Raw genomic sequence first — 6,468 nt, 5'->3', positions numbered from 1 at the left:
CGTAACACTACCATACATGTAGCAATGAGCATAAGACACGTTCTACTCTCTTCTACAACTGTCACAATTTCATCGTAGCTAGTGTCAGTTTCCAACAGGAGCTCACTATCTTGTGGACATCCCAGCACTGGAGTATCTACTAAAGCAAGCTTTACTGATTGAAATGCTTGGTCAAATTCCTCACTTCATTCAAAGAGCATCTCAACTTTAGTGAGAGCAAACAATGGTATGACGATCTTCTAGAACTTGATCACAACCTATTAGTAATAAGACACGGGACTGAGAAAACTGTGGACTTCTCGCTTGGTCACAAGTTTAGGCCAGTATTTTATCAGAGTTATGCAAGATGGGTCCATAAAACCTCCATTTCTTCCTACAATAGGGCTGGGAAACACCACTTCCATGTAAATGAGCACAAACTTCTCTAGGTTCGGTTAGGAGACTGAGTTTTTTTTTTGTATCTGCTGGAATACTATTATCAAGTTCTCAGCTACAGACTTAAATATGAGACCAAACAGCAAAACGTTGTTGATGTAGCCAAGACATCTCTCCCATTGTAGCTTCTTCCGTGTAAATTACATAAACCTCTCTAACGTAAAGGACATATTACATGGCAGAACATACATACATATTAAGTTTTATCTCGTCATCCAGCTTGACTTGCTAGTATCCACATACCAAGTTCAAAGTGTTAAACTGATAGAAACATTCTAACATGTCCAGACATTCGTTAGTTTACTGTAAAGGAAACGTGTCTACCTGAGTTACACACCTTCCTTCTTCCCGACAGTCACTACAGGAAATGACTAAAGGAATCTTCTAAAGTTATATGACTCTGTCCTTCACCACCTGTTATTTTTCTACTGCTCCAAGGAAGTTGGCTGGTCGTTGCTTTATCAGACATGTATTGTCTCTATCAGTATTATGGTGAGTCACCACTGTTTGACTCAATCAGCCATTTGGTCCCCTAAATATCCTGGCATATTCAACTAACAAGTCATCACTATCACTGCATTGGGTCTAGACTGTTTGTACAATTCTCAATTAAGGAACTCAGATGTATTGGAGCCAGATTCTTATTTTTAGCCCATGTGCAATGTATGGCTTGGTAGATTTGAGGAAAAAAAATTTTTTTTTGAAACACGCCAAAAATTAGGTATTTTAAACCCAAATTGAGTGTAAAATCTCCGATTCTCTTCATTTCTTAGAAAACTCAAGAGTGAAACATTACGACTTTAATGAAAAATATTATATCGCTTATAAAGGTAAACAAAGCAAATTTCTTTTATCCAGAATAAAAACAAAGTTAAAGATGGACTAAATTTGGTTAGTAGTGTGACTATCGTTTCTAAAGAACGCTTTGTGTGTAAATTTAGCACTAACATAAATGTCCGAATCTATTCAATTCCAAAATTTGAGATATTATTGGGTTTATGCAAATTATAGCAAAAAAAAAATCTTGTTAACAGCAATTAATGGTTTAATAATCATTGATTTTAACTTCAGCTTTATTCAGTGTGTTAAATAGGATTGTCTTCAGTACAATACCTATTCATTCTAAATTCAGCCCTTACTTTTAATCAGGAGTTGTTAATAATTTGCATTTCCTGACTTTCTTTACCTAATTCTGCCAATATGGACATTTGAAATTCAAGATTGAAAACTAACAAAACATCAAAGGTAAAATCAGTTGTTTTAGGTGTATAGTTTCAATGTTTTTGTGATGTTATTTACTTTCTGCTAGTCCATTCAGAAAATAAGTTAATCATTCAGTTGGTGCTACCAAAAAAAGCTATTGTTCAACTCTATCACACCTTTTTTTTCCTTGGATTTTACTTATTTGAATGATTCTTCTTGTTTTATAATCGGTAAAAGTTACAGTGTTGAGGATTTCATTTTGACTCTTCATTAATTAAATGTTAGATGCAGTCAAAAGGGTGTTTTAACATCTAATTGTGAAATTATTAAGAAATTTACTTTGATACTTCACATATTCTTTATATCTCCGTTATTTGAGATGCCTAATCCTTTAATCAAAAAGTTGACATCAATATAGTCGCAGTTCTGCTTTTACCCCATGCATTTTTATTAATGTAACAAAGATTCCACTTCTCACAAGTACATGTCCATTCCTGATTTTCATTCACTGGCCAGTCAATTTGCAGCTTGTAAAATTTTCTATTGCTTTTCAGTTCTACCAAAGACCTTCAAATTATTCATTGTGAATAAGAATCCTAAAGTTTTTGATCTAGAACTCCATCACCATCCATGATCTTTCAACATAGTGTGTACATGTGTTACACCATCACAGTAATATTTTGTGAAAACTGATAGCCTTTAGACCACTATTGTGTGTGTCATATCCCAACCAGCCTGATAAGCCCTGGTATTGGGGCAAAAGACCTCATAATCATTTGATATGGCAGATATAGAATGGTTGATGTATTTTAGCATAATAGAATTAGTACTTCATTTGAAGCTGAGATCAAAACTATTCACCAACAGAAGCTAATTTTCAGGTAAGGCAAGTAAAATTTAAGTGTACTGTTATTCTTTATCATTTACTATGAAAATGTTCACAAATAATCTCAATACTATGTCTTGTTCTATTATGAAACCAAACCCGAAGATGCACTGAACTCGTACCTCTCAGATTTTGTTGTACAGAAAAGCTTCTTATTGCCATATTGAACCTCATCACTAGCTTAAGTCTCTGTAAGTTCACTCTTTATTTCCTTCTCTGAGCAAGTTTTACAGCACTGAATATTATTTAAACAGCAAGTGATGTAATTTCCCTTAATTGGTTTCATATGTTTATGGACACATATACTTAAGAGGGAACTCTTTCAAGAATGGGATATTTGTCTTCATGTCATCTCAAATTTGATTGCACAGTTTTGTTCCAATAACTATCTGCATACAAAAAATATCTGTTTAAACTGTGAGAAAGAAAGGTTGATTGCATTACGTGCTTTGATTGGTTCTCCTTGTATGCCAGTCTTGTTAAGTTTCAGTAAGCCGATCCCGAGATCTTAGGCTAGCTGGAGTCCTTACCTAGGAAATCTGAATTAGCCGTTAAAAATGACATACAAGATTTAGGTTTGTTTTCTATACACACAAATATACCTGTTAGATGCAGCCAACTATTTTTTCATGCTAGCTTTATTCATTCTTTATCTACTAAGCTAGAACTGCCAGGTTGATCTTCTAATTTCTTCAAGGTTTTGGCACCCTTTTACTTTGTTCACAGTTACTGACAGTGTCCCCACTGATCATAGTAATAACAATTTCCACTTGGTTGCTTTGAAGTGTATGGTATCTTTTAGCAAAATGATGCTTGAAGTTCCTATCACGAAATGTGTTACACGAATTGTGATTTTGACTCCATCATTTCAGATACATGTTTTAGGTTGTGTATCAACTCAAGTAATAAAATATAGCTTCATGGCAACAAAAACATATTCTCTCAGTAGTATTTATATTTTGCTTTATTTAAATAGTTATGTTTTCATCAGTAATAGAACAAAAGCCAATATATTGTCTTTTGAGATGCTGATACATAGGATAACTGACTAGGATGTTCCACTTTCTTACAAGTATCTTTGCAAGTTTCTTCTTTCCTCTTTACTTGAGTTTGGAAATTGGCTCATGATACCTGCTTCCGAGGATACATTTCAAATAACTGAGCAAAGCAGACCATAATAGGCAGTAATTATTCTGGAATCTATGAAATAAGTTGCTCTGTTTTGTTAGGGATTTTCTTTACAGGTGGGTAGTAAAATGAATGGTTTGTTATTTATTACTCATATTTTCCCCAATTTAATATATTTTACTGTACTTTACCATCATAAGCCATTGACTTTTCTAAAAGATTGGAAGATGAAAATTGTATCTTTACAGGAAGGTTGACTTCATAAATAGGTGATTAGTTATCTCCATGTTATATAAACACTTCTAAGAGACAAAACTTGAGTAGTTCATGTTTATTTCAGTGACATAATAAATGGTGTAACTATTGAGTAAGATTCTTTGGTACTAGCTCAGAGAGATGATAAGTATTCAAGTCTCATAACTAATCTTTAATTTTGTGAATTCTGTTTGTTCAGTGGTAATGTCTTAAAACACAATTACAATTCTCAAAATTGTGTCATTTTATATCACTGAATAATAAGTCTTGACATCTGCATCTTATGTAGTTAAAAGCTTACTATCAACCGTTTCAACAATAACAGTCTACATTTTCTAGGAAATAGATTCTTCAAAAAACATGAGAAGTTTTGACTGTATGACTTCTTGATTCACTTGAAGCACCGTAATACAGAGGTGCTTAACAGATTTACAGAAAATTTATTCTTAATTAGAGAGTTGAAATCTTTCTACTGAGTTTTGGAACTGAAAGTGTAGTAATTGATCCTAAGAATACAATTCTAAAACTAGTAGAAAAGTTACAAACTGTTGGTGTCAAGAACCCAGGAAAGACAAATGCTATGATCAGATTGAAAGAACCAAAATAAAATGGGAAGGATCCAATTACAAAATGTTTAGCGAATCAGAAAAATTAGAATTTTGCAGGCTCCGAGTTCAGATGCTTTTGGAAGACAACTTGGCCAAAGTAAAGCATATAGGTGAGGGCAATGAAGCTAATCTAAATACAGTAACAAAAGAAAAAAAAACATTTTGAGACTGTAAATTATAAGAAACTTGAAAACTTAAAGTTGACATTTAAACAAACATATGAGAATAAAGAAAATCCCAAACTGCATAAGTATGGAAATGTGTTTAGCCAACAAAATATTTAAAGTGAGGAACCAGAAGACAGAGCCTTGACTCTTTGTAATACAGATGAAAAATGAGTTATTTAAATGATTCACCAGATTTAGGTTTGTACTCCATATATGTAGTATTCAGGTACATTGATATCCAACAGCTAAAAGTACATGCAATAATGCAAATTCAGGAAATGTTATGTAAAGAATAAACTCGACACAGACAGCAAAGTAAAAAACACAAATGAACAAATAAAATAATCTTTATTGACAAACATGCTTATGTTTATTACCATGTGGCCAGCTACTATTTCTCAATGTGGCTTCAAATGGCTAATGGAGTAAAGAGGTTTTTCAAAAATTTTCACAGGACAAGGACAGCAAAAGTAATGTAACACCACACTTTAAAGTCAGACAAAGAGGTCATAGAGTGATATCCCATTTTCCAGAGTAGACACAAACTTAAGGTCACATTGGTAGCAGTTTTTATATGGAATAGCTGTTGCCATGCATAGCTTTTACTTATACAAAAGGATTATTAGATGTTTACAATCCTTAAATATCCGAGTCCCAGAATGTCATAACTACATACAGAACATACACAGAAACATTTAGATGAATTATTATCTTAATAATGGCAAATCTTAAAGTAGTTATATAAAGGTGAAATTAACAATTATTTCAATTGTGGCACATAGATACACATCTACAGGGTGCAGATAACATGATCAGTTTTTACTATAACACTCTTCAAACTCATGGATAGCTTCTTAAACATAGATATAATGTTCCAAAAAATCTGCACACTTAACACTATTTTCAATAAACATTTATATTCAGATTTAAAGATGTTCATTACCTACAAACAGAAATGATTTATATTAATTTTTCTGGACAGATAATTACTTTCTTTTTCTAATTAACTGACAGGTTTTAAAGTGCAAAATTTAAGTAAATGCTCAAAAATGATCCTTTTTCTGCCATTGCAGTATTATAAAGCAGAATCTCTGTTCACTTTCTCACCCCCAAAATGGTGTTTTCTGCCAAAAATATGTTGCCTTAAGCATTAAGATAATGACTGAACTTTTATTTCCATTATAAAATTTACCATATAATTATATTGACAATAAAATTTAAAAGTTATAGTTTAACTGTCTTAGATTATCACATTTGGTATGGTATTATATTAATGGAACAGACTGCTTATTAAAATTGTTTATGTAACTATGTGTCCTTAGTTGAACTACCAGGTAACACAAACCTTCCACATTTTTACAGCTTTACTAGTAAAATGAGGACAAATTTGGCTGCCAGTACACTTATGAGCCATTTTCCTCACCAATGTCTGTAGTATTTTTTTTTAATGAGAGATAGTTATCTGTTCAAGCATAGATTTTGGCAATTCAGGAATTAGAGTGAAGAAGAATGAACAATACTGTATTCAACTCCAGTTTCTCTGTACATTATTTGTTGATTCAAAGCTTTTGAGTACAGTTATATGAAGTATGATCATCATAGCTTTAGATGTGATATTCATGTGCTTCCCTTCCTGATAATGTTAAATTTATTAATTTTTTTACTTTATTGATGTATGAGTACATATATTATTAGAGAATAGAAAGATGAAAAAATGACAATTAATATAAGTAATTATTTTACATACATGTATGTACACTGAGTGGTCACAAGTAAATAGACACCT

This window comes from Limulus polyphemus, unplaced genomic scaffold (assembly GCF_000517525.1).
Source record: "Limulus polyphemus unplaced genomic scaffold, Limulus_polyphemus-2.1.2 Scaffold540, whole genome shotgun sequence".
Classification (NCBI taxonomy): domain Eukaryota; kingdom Metazoa; phylum Arthropoda; class Merostomata; order Xiphosura; family Limulidae; genus Limulus; species Limulus polyphemus.
The sequence above is the reverse complement of the archived record's forward strand: the minus strand, read 5'-3'. Positions refer to the sequence as shown.